The following is an 11,593-nucleotide window of genomic DNA, read 5'->3' as shown; positions in this document are numbered from 1 at the left end:
CCACTCCAGAGTCTTTTACTTTGGTGCAATACGCCAATTCCATTTCAGGTTCTACTTGTGTTTTCTTTTCTGATCTTGTTTTTCAACTTCTGCCTGAGAGTGAGATCATCCCATATTCATCCTTCTGTTTCTGAGCAAGCATAAGTTTAACAGTTCAATTAAATCTAGAACTCACTGGTGAAATAGCAGTACGCATGCATTCACAAGAGTTCCATGTTTACAGTGGAGCTTTTTTAAAAATATTTTTAAATATTTATTTATTTTCCCTTTTGTTGCCCTTGTTTAATTGTTTTATTGTTGTAGTTATTATTGTTGTTGTTATTGATGTCGTTGTTGTTGGAAAGGACAGAGAATAATGGAGAAAGGAGGGGAAGATAGAGAGGGGGAGAGAAAGACACCTGCAGACCTGCTTCACCGCCTGTGAAGCGACTCCCCTGCAGGTGGGGAGCCGGGGGTTCGAACCGGGATCCTTACATTGGTCTTTGTGCTTCGCCCTACCACCTGACTCCCTCACAAATTTTTTAATTGTGGATGACCGCACATCTTATATTAACAACCAGACTAATGCAACTTCAGATAAGCAATGCCAAATTTCTTTTGACAAGAGCACTGCTCAATTCCAAATTATGCTGATGATAGGGATTGAACCTGAGACCTCTCTGGCATGAAAGTCTGTGCTATCTCCCTGACCCAATAATACCAAATTCTTACTTTCATCTCGGACTCATTTTCAGTGATTAAAAAGTATAATGACCAATACATATCAACAGTGGCAGCCAGTTCAGATTCTTTGACTTAGTAATCTCTCTCTCTCCTTCTCTCTCTCTCTCTGTCTCTCCAACCTCTGTGTATTAGACAGAGGGAGAACAGCACCAAAGTTTCTTTCAGTGTGATGGGGGCTGGGCTTGAGTCTGGGTCATGCACATGGCAAAGCAGCACAATACCCAACTGGACTATTTCACTAGCCTGGTAATCATTCTGCTGGAATATATTTCTAGAATGATGGCTGAGTATACTGAAATGTACATACATGCTACAAACATATAGTTATCATAAGATAATCCACTCACAAGTGTAATAATCAGTAGATAAAAATGCTGAGTTTGGCAGAGGAATAAACAGGAAAATGCCTATGGTTCATCCAATTATTAAATGACGGAGGAAAGTATATAAGAGATAAGAATTAAGTGCGGTGTTGAAATTCCTGTGGTTGTCTTTCTGATTAGATAGCACCCCAGTTTACAAGTAGCCAGGCATGGTGCTTTTAGCTGCATGAGATTCCTAGTAGGTCTTTGAAGAGGGGCATGTCCTTTGCGTCTGAACTTTGTCCTGATGGGGATGATGATTCTGTGATCTGGTCTTTTTGCTAAATGTGTAGTATATATGTGTCTTCAATATGACTTTATGATATTTATCCTCTAGTTTGTCCAGACTTTCTGCTCTTTATAAATGAACATCTGATAGATAACACAAGTTGGTTAAACAAAAATTCTGATAGAAAAGATATCCAGGGGGCCGGGGCCATAGCATAGTGGTTATACAAAAGAATTTCATTGCCTCAGACTCCGAAGTCCCAAGTTCAGTACCTGGAACCACACCATAGCGGAGCTGAGCAGTGCTCTGGTAAAAGAAGGAAAAAAAAAAAAAAAACAAAGAAGAAAAGAAAAAAAGATAGGAAAGAAAGGGAAAGTTGGGAGAAAAGAAAAGGAAGCTAGAAATGGTATTAAATAAAAACCAACCGAAGATGACATTTTAAAAAATCATAGATTTTGGCTGCCAGGAGGTGCTGTGTGGTAGAGTGTGTCTACTCTGGTCCCTTTTCCTCTCTCTACCTCTCGTGAAATAAATAAATCTTTAAATAAATCGTGAGTCTTGTATCAACAGCTTTATTATTTACTAATTCAGAGACGTTGAGTAAATTTCTTCTGTATAATTTATTTTTCTCCTCTATAACATGAGTATTCTCATTTACTTGATACTGTTATTATGGATGGGGATTGTCTGTGGAGGGGTGGTGTTTGTTGGAAGTGGATCTGGCAATGTAGCCACAGGGAGCCTCGGCACAGCCTAGTGAGGGGAGAGGCCTACAGAGAATCATCACCTGGTAAATGCAGCAGATTGCATATGGGAGCAGAGAGCAAACAAGTAGGCATGAGGAAGGCTACATTTTAAAGGGGGGGCTCAAGGTCCATCTTAAAGGGATTCAGACAGATCACTGCATAAAATACATCACATTTATAGAATCCTCTCTCTCTTTTTTTAATTTTTATTTATAAAAAGGAAACACTGACAAAAAACCAAAGGATAAGAGGGGTACAACTCCACACAATTCCGACCACCAGAACTCCGTATCTCATCCCCTCACTCTCTCTTTCTGCTGCACAGTTTAGCTTTGGAATGCGGCTTTGGAATCTCAGGCATGAAAGTCTTTTGCACAACCACTATGCTATTTCTTCTACCCCATACTCCATACTTAGAACTGGCACTTGAAGTTGCTTTATTTTCGTTCTGGTGTGACTTTGGTCACAAATTCTTGCAACAGGACAACTCTTTGCTCTGGAGGGCATCAATGCTGTGAAACATACATTCCTTCAGGGAGCTAAAGTCCTGCATTCTTTAAGAATGAGTGTTACCTTGCATGTTAGCTATCAGGCTCAGGCAAAAATACTAGTTATGGGGCCCCTGGAAGAGACCTAAAATAGACTTCCAGCTTCTCACCTGAGGACCCCTAATTTCATCAACTCTATTCCTATCTTTGGGTTCCTGTTTATTAAACAATTTGTCCTGATTTATATCTTACTACCTTTCAGCTACCTAGTTGCAGATGCTACCATGATGCCGTTCTGACTTCCCAGGGCAGACAACCTCACCAATGTTTCCTGGAACCTCACCTCTTCAGAGCCCTGCCCCACTAGGGAAAGACAGAAACAGGCTGGGGGTGTGGGTCCACCTGCCAACGCCCATGTCCAGCAGAGAAGCAATTACAGAAGCCAGACCTTCCACCTTCTATACCCCATAAAGAATTCTGGTCCATACTCCCAGAGGGATAAAGAATAAGGAATGTTCCAATGAAGGAGATGGGATATGGAATTCTAGTGCTGGGAACTGTGTGGAATTATACCCTTGTTATCTTACAATCTTGCTAATCATTATTAAATCCTGAATTTAAAAAAAAAAGAGTCTTACAAAAACTATACTCAAGAAGCTGTATATTGTTCTATATATCCTGGAATTTGACAAGTTTTCTTAGTCAAAGCTACTTTATATTGTAATAATCATTAGTTTAAAATGCCAGGTGTTACAAAAAGTAATACACAAAAACAAGGGCAGAAAAAAGGAATATAAATAAATAAATATTTTTTTAAAAAGGGTTATTTTAAAAAAGTAATACAAAAAGAAACCAGCTTTTCCTAAACAGAGAACAATTACAGTGGACACTATTATAAAGAAATTTAATTTTATATTTATAGCAAAATTATTTTCCAGTATTTTAAAAGTTTTGGGGTGGGAGAGTGAGTATAATGCTTACACAACAGACTTTTATGCTTGAGACTCTGAAGTCTCAGGTTCAATATTCCATACCACCATAAAACACAATTGTGTAGTGCTCTGGTAATAAATTTTTAAAAATTTTATATTTATTTATTTTCCCTTTTGTTGCCTTTGTTGTTTTTCATTGTTGTTGTAGTTATTGTTGTTGCTGTTGATGTCGTCGTCATCGTTAGATAGGACAGAGAGAAATGGAGAGAGAAGGGGAAGACAGAGAGGGGGAGAGAAAGACTCCCCTGCAGGTGGGCAACCGGGGGCTCGAACCGGGATCCTTATGTCTCTTTGAGCTTTGCGCCACGTGCGTTTAACCCGCTGTGCTACCACCAACTCCCAATAAAATATTTTTTAAAATATATTTAAAAAAAAGAAAAAGAAAGTAGAGTTCTTTTATAGGGGATATTTGAAGCCAATATTTAAGGTTTAAAAGAGGAATATTACATCGACAGAAAGTAACAACTATCTCCAGTATTCATTTCTGTTATTTTCTATATAGAGTTTTCTGTAATATACTTCTTTTTTCATGAAAATGAAGTTACCAGATATGTTTGTAACTGCATCATCTCACTTTGTAAATAAAAATACATCTTAAGACATGAGCACAGCAAAGTAAGCAAGAAAAGTAAACTGAGTCAAACATTTTTCTCAAGACCTTTGGCCATTTTCATGACAATTTAACCATTTAAATGTTGTTATTCGGAACCAGAAAAATCGTTTCTTAGTAGATTGCTTTACCATGGGCACTATTCATGTTTGAGCTGGGCCCCCGCTGCGCTGAAGGAAGCTTTGGTGCTCTTTTCCCCACTCTCTGTCTCTCTGATTTTTTTTTTTTAATTTCATCTGATAAAGTTGACCTGGAGTGGTGAAGCCCCAGAGATGGCCAAAAGTGAAAATTTGAAACTCTGTGCTTGGAGACAGGACACCCGGTAAAGCGTGCACCTTATCGTGTTTGATGTCCTAGGTTCGCTGTACTCCAGCCTCGGTTCAGAGCTCGGGGGATGGCAGAGTGGTGCTGTGGTGTCTTCCTCTCTCATTTCTTTCTCCTCTTCTCTAAATAAAAGATATGAAAAAATTGGGGCTGAGTAGTGGTGCACCTGGTAGGATACAGATGTTACTATGTCTGAGGGCCCTGGTTCAATCCCTTGGTCCCTGTCTGAAGAGGGGAAGCCTCGTGAATGGTGGAGCAGTGCTTCAGGTGTCACTCTTTCTCCCTTTCTATCCCCCTTTCCTCTCAATTTCTCTGTCTTTATGAAAGGAAGTCAATATCTAAGACTGTGGGAGAACTATAGTGGTTATCTGTGGGGGTGGGGATGGAGACACAGACCTTTGGAGAGGTAAGGAAAAAAAAAAGATTATACAGTAAATCATTAACCCCTCAATAAAAAAATAAGTAAGAAAATTTTAAAAAACATGAAAGAGAAAGATATATATATGTATATATATATATATATATATGGAGAGAGAAGAGAGAAGCTAGAGCATTGCTCAGCTCAGGTTTATGGTGATGCTGGAGACTGAATTTGGCAGCTCAGAGCTTCAGGCATAAAAGTCTTTTTACATAACAATTATGCTGTCTCTACAGTCGGAAAAGTACAAAATCTTTTCGCAAAAAATTTAAAAGTATGGGCCCGGTGGTGGCACACCTGGTTAAGCACACATGTTACAATACAAAAGGACCTGAGTTCAAGCCCTGGGTCCCCACCTGCAGGGGGAAGCTCTGCGAGTGGAGAAGCAAGGCTGCAGGTGTCTCTGTCTCTCTCCCTCTCTGTCTCTCTGTCTCTCTTACCCTCTTGATTTCTGGTTGTCTCTATCCAATAAATAAAAATAGTAAATAAACAAATAAATACATAAAAAGTATGAAATATTTCACCTGTTAAATGCTTAAAATTGATGGATGAACCAATTACTTAAAATACTTGTCATTCTTTTATTTACTGATTGATTTATTTTTAATTTATTTATAAAAAGGAAACACTGACAAAACCACAGAATAAGAGGGGTACAACTCCACACAGTTCCCACCACCAGAACTCCAAATCCCATCCCCTCCCCTGATAGCTTTCCTATTCTTTAACCCTCTGGGAGTATGGACCCAGGGTCATTGTGGGATGCAGAAGGTGGAAGGTCTGGCTTCTGTAATTGCTTCCCTGCTGAACATGGGTGCTGACAGGTCAATCCATACTCCCAGCCTGTCTCTCTTTCTCTAGTGGGGCAGGGTTCTGGGGAATCGGAGCTCCAGGACACATTGGTGGGGTTGTCTGTCCAGGCAAGTCTGGTTGGCATCATGGTAGCATCTGGAGCCTGGTGGCTGAAAAGAGAGTTAAAATACAAAGCCAAACAAATTGTTGATTAATCATGAACCTAAATAGATGAAGAGTTTGGGGGGGCTGTCTCTGTTTTGTAGATAGCTAATAGGCATATTTTAGTTATATTCCAAAGGGCCTGTGGCTATACTAGTTTTTGTTGTTGTTGTTGTTGTTGTTTTTCCCTGAGCCTGAAATCTGATATGCAGGTGGATCCAAGTTATTGTCTGGGGAGATGATGTCATGGCTGGAAAAAGGACCAGAAAGCTGGATCAGGGGAGACAGTAGCTCCCTATTATGGGAAAGGTGTATAAATACTGTTGACTGTAAACCCTATCGATTTGCTCTGATCTGGGGCCCATATTCAGCTTAGGAGCCTATGTGACCTCTGCATCCCTGTAGATCTGAGCTCACATTCTGTGGTCATGAGTAGGAACATTCCAAACTGCCCCAATATCAGGACCCATCTTCCTCAGGTGGAGCATAGAGTATGTTGTCCATCCTCCGGAGGATGGAACATTCTCTACCATTGTTGATCCAAGTTGACGGCAAGGTCCTATGGGGGCCCACAAAAGGGTCTGTTTTATTGTTCCTGATAGAGATGACCAGTAACAATGGAGAGAGGGATTTATTCAAAGTCTAAGTCCATCATGTCTGTTGGGAACCTCAGGACTCCCTGAATAGGGTCCCAGCTGATGGGGTGGCCTGATAGTGACTAAAGAGTCATTGTTAAAGTCTGCCCGTCTCTTGCCCTTATTCAGACTGCCTTATAAGCAGTCCTTGCTTTGATAAGGTTAGCTTGGGAGTGAGGGAAGTATAATAGAAAACAGGTGAGGAGGGTATCTAAGTCTAAGTAGACACTATTTCATTATGAACTTCATACTGTCATTCTTACTGTTGTCAAACCAATTAGTCTGATGATCCCATATCAAGACTAAGAATTTTAATGCAACTAGTTAGGAAGCCATTATCAACATAAATACGTCATTGTCAAGGAAAGTGAAGTGGAAGAGATAGAGGAGCTTGTGGTGAAACACGAGACAAAAACCATGAAGTTGTCCTTAAGAACGACACAGCAATTTTCTCACACCAAGACCCTTACTTAGTTCCATCTGGCCTATTCTTACCTTTAATTTCCTGATTATTAAACTATTCGTTCTGCTTTATATCTTACCACTTTTCAGCCACCAAGTTGCTGATGATATCACGACACCAACCTGACATCCCTGGGCAGACAACCTCACCAATATGTCCTGGAACCTCATCTCCCCAAAGCCCTCTCTCACTAGGGAAAGATCAAAACATGCTGGGAGTATGGATCTACCTGCTAATGTCCATGTTCATCAGAGAAGCAATCATAGGAGCCAGACTTTCCTCCTTCTGCACCCCCAAAATGATCTTTGGTCCATACTCCTAGAGGGATAAAGAATAACAAAGACTGGTGAATCTTGGCCTGCTTAATCTAGAGATTATTTAATTTATCTGAACTAAGGGCTGGCATGTAGACTAAGGGAAAACATATTTCAAATTGAACAAAAGGGGAAAAATGGCCTGATACATGATAGAACTGCATGAACCCACTTACAGCAGACATGGCCACACAACAGGTTATGCTATATAGCTAAACTATGGTCCTACTCTCTGTCCCTGGAAGGGTTCAGTCTGAAGCCATAGTTGACTCGATTGCTTTTCAGAGATGTGTCAGTTGGGCGGTACTTGGAAAACTGATTTAGATGACCTTTGATACACTATTCTTGAAGACCTGTCTCTCTCCAGTGTGTATTGTCAAACAGAAATATATTTAAATAAGAGTAAAAAGTGTAGTAAAAAGAATATGCTTTATGGTGGAGTCAGAACTCTAGAAATCACTAACTGTGATTTTGGGGCAAGACACCATCTTTATGAATCCTTCTTCCCCTTCTTTTTTATTTTATTTTACTTTACTTTATTTTACTTATTAAATAAAGACAGATAAATTTAGAGGGGATGGGGACATTGAAAGGGCAAGAGAGAGACACATGCAGGTGGGGACCAGAGACTTGAACCTAGGTCCTTGTGCACTGTAAGATGAGCGCTTAACCAAGTGCACCCCTTCCTTTTCCCCTTCCCCTTCCTCTCCTTTTTCTTTTCCTCTCAGAACTCTTCTGAGAATTTGTCATAGAACTTATCACTGAAATCACCCAACATTTTGGCACTTAGGATATGTGTGGTTTTTCTACACTATGGTTTATAATAAAACATCTGGGACCAATTATGACTTTGAAAGTGCAGCACTGCAAATCAGTGAGATAATTTCCTTAGGTTTCAAGTATATGGTTTTGTTTTTTTTAAACAATGAACATGATTAAAATTTGATTGGCAGTTTTATAGCAAAGAATCTTTTTATTTTAAAGGCATGTACAGTGAAAATAGAAATAAAAGGAACCAGAAATCAGATGGCCAATGTTATCACTGAAATTTGCAACTTCAAGATCATTTTACTAGGCTTTCCTCTCAAAAGACACACACACACACACACTAAAATAAAATGCCACAAATGCATTATTTAACACCATAAAAAGGATTTTATTTAAAAAAAAAAAACTAGAGGGGCCAAGCACTGGCTCTCCTGGTTGAGCGCACGTGCTCTAATTCCAAGAGCCCCAGCTCAAGCTTCTGGTCTCCATGGGGAAAGCTTCATGGACAGTGAAGCAGTGCGGTTTATTTCTTTTTCCTCTCTTCCTCTCCACCCCCACGATTTGTCTCTATACAATAGATAGATACAAAAATTAAAAATTTCCCATTAAAAAAGAAACTTAAAAAAAAAAACCAACCAAACCTAGAATATCACAGGATGAGCCAATAACGAGATGGAGACCAAGATAGGCGGAAAGAGAAGCTTATTCCATTGGGGGGCCAGAGCCTGGAATATTTCAGAGAAAGTGCTCGGCTAAACTTTTATACTTTATTCCAAGTCAATAAGCATAAGCAAGCAAGCAAGCCAGGAAGTACAGAAGCAAATTTAAAGCAGTTAGCTCTTGCAGTTACAATTACAGGGGACTGTGCATCGCACCACCATAAATACAAGGGAATTTTCAATTAGTAGGTGCATCGTTCAGAGGATGGAGTATTTCACTCTACATATGACAGGGTAGTCTGACCCAGTTCTGACCTAACTAGTTTTTATACATTCTAATTTTCTTTGTTTCCACTTCTTATCTACTTTTCATCTGCTTTCTTATCTATTTTTGATTACATCTCTACTACACCTTCTACTCCAAATATTAAAAGAACTGGAAGCAAATACATTTTACACAAATAGTGGCGATTTTTATTGTTGTTTTATCCGGGCTGGCTTCATGGGTGGGTAACAGAGACGACCAGAGACACACGGCTGGGCTGAGAACGCAGTTTAATCTTTATTCACAAACGGGCAAATCACCACACTGTGCTTTTCTCCATCATCCTCTCTCTGCCACTGCTGCTGGGACTCTGCCCGTCCTTAGCATAGGGGGCGGGGAGAAAGCGGGGTGCGAAACTAGCAAGGGGCAAACCAATTCTTCTCAGAGGTTGGGGGGAAGGGAACATACCAACAATTCCCCCTTCTGTTTTTAACTAAATGACCACAGTATCAGGGGTGTGGGGTGAACAGAAACCTATATCGTACAGGCATTTTCAAAAAAGAAACTGGCACAAACATGGAGAAACATGTAAGCAAGTAACAAGAACCAGTGTGCTGCCAAGGGAGGGCCTGAGGGGGCCATTTTTTTTGCCTCTGTAGGCAAAACTTTATCAGCTTAAAAAAAAAACATTTCCTGCCTCTGGGGGGGGTACTTGCCTCAACGGGCATTTTTTAGCATGGGGGGCGGGGAACTGCCTAGAGTCCCAAAGGCATCTGGCTGCAGTCAGTGTTTGAGAAGTCTAGCAGCACTTTTGCACTTTTGTGCAAAGTGTCTAAGGATGTACCAGTGAGTCCAATAGGAGTGACAGTCGAAAGCAGATGTCCACGGAAGAATGCCAGGGGGTGGAGCATTGTATGAGGAAGGTCAGCTGCTGGAATTCTGCTTTTCTGTAGAGAACTTGACAGCTGCAACTTACTTACTATGAAACAAAACTTGTAGCAGGTTAGAAGTTTATCACAATTGATAACTATTACAATTAGAAGTCTTTTTTAGAATGATTTTAAGGTTGGTTAAAGTTTAAACAATAGAATGTGAAAAGGTAAACATGAGAATCAAGGAAAGAAAACCTCAGGCATGAGTATCATTAGCATAGCCATTGTGTAATCTACCATTTCTAATAGGGAAGGTAATCGAGGAGAGTTTTACATATCAACAAGTCTATTTAACCTTTTGTTACACCCATTTAAGATGGAGACACACCCTAGGTGTGCGCAGGTTTTGTTTAGACCAACTTAGTTAAAATATATTGATTGTTAACTAATTTTTACCTCAGACTTTAAATGTAAGTTAATTTTATCTTTATGAGAATTACGTTGAAAACCTTTTTCATTTAACTTTTCCTGGTAAGAATTTAGCCTTAAAGTTATATTCTTAACCTTAAAGTTAATGTTACCAAACTTTAAACACACACACACACATAGTCTTCAATACACAAGGAGAGAAACTTTTGTTACGAAGACATGTCATTTTAAACATGAATTTAGATCTATACTGTCTTAGTCGTTTGGGGAATGCGTTGTCTAGCGGTGGCCTCTTGGGCAGCTTCACTTCTAGGAATTGCAGGTTGCGATCTCTGCACAAATCTCTACGTATTCTAGCTCGTCTGCCTTCAGACCCGAGCTGGAGATCTCGGCCAGGGGGCCCAGTTTTGGTAGGGAGCCCACGGTCTCCGGGATCTGCCCAGACTTCATAGCACGAGGGCGGGCGGGCCAGCCGTGTAGAAGGCGCAGGTCGAGGTGCCCCGGGGTGGCGGCCAGGATAGGCCGCTGCAGCCCTACCCCATGGCCCTGCCATGTCTGCTGCCCTGCTCCCAGCGGCCGAGCAGCGTGGAGGGAGCCCGGCGCCCAATGCCCCGCGCCACGCGGCGGAAAGCCGGCTCATGGGGGCTGGCGTTGGGCTCCTGCGGGCTGGCGTTGGGCAGAAACCACAGAGTGGTCCAGAGATAAATGTTCCAGAAACAGCAAAACAGTCTTGTGAAGAAAGGGCAGAGGCCTTTGGAGATCTCTTCACAAGCAGAAGAGAAGGCCATCGTGCATAGGTAGCCAAGTTGTCTTCAATTATCTGAGAGATGCGCAGGTCTGGTCCCACGTTGTAGGCGCCATATGTTGTTTTATCCGGGCTGGCTTCACGGGCGGGGCGGGTAACAGAGACGACCAGAGACACATGGCTGGGCTGAGAATGCAGTTTAATCTTTATTCACGAATGGGCAAATCACCACACCATGTGCTTTTCTCCATCATCCTCTCTCTGCCGCTGCTGCTGGGACTCTGCCCGTCCTTAGCATAGGGGGAGGGGAGAAAGCGGGGTGCGAAACTAGCAAGGGGCAAACCAATTCTTCTCGGGGGGGGGGAAGGGAACATACCAACATTTTATTACTTGCAAATCATTTTCTTTATAAATTTCTATCTTACTTTGTCAACAAAGTAAATCATCTTGGAATACTAAACTAACTGCACAATTATTACGTTAACATTATCAACGAGCAATACTATTAACAATCAAATCTTTCGTTATCTATTATAATAAGGTTGTAATCATTCTCATGAAAGCCTGTCTCTGATAGATGATAATTGAGATGTACAA

Source organism: Erinaceus europaeus, chromosome 8, assembly GCF_950295315.1.
Source record: "Erinaceus europaeus chromosome 8, mEriEur2.1, whole genome shotgun sequence".
Lineage (NCBI taxonomy): Eukaryota > Metazoa > Chordata > Mammalia > Eulipotyphla > Erinaceidae > Erinaceus > Erinaceus europaeus.
The sequence above is the reverse complement of the archived record's forward strand: the minus strand, read 5'-3'. Positions refer to the sequence as shown.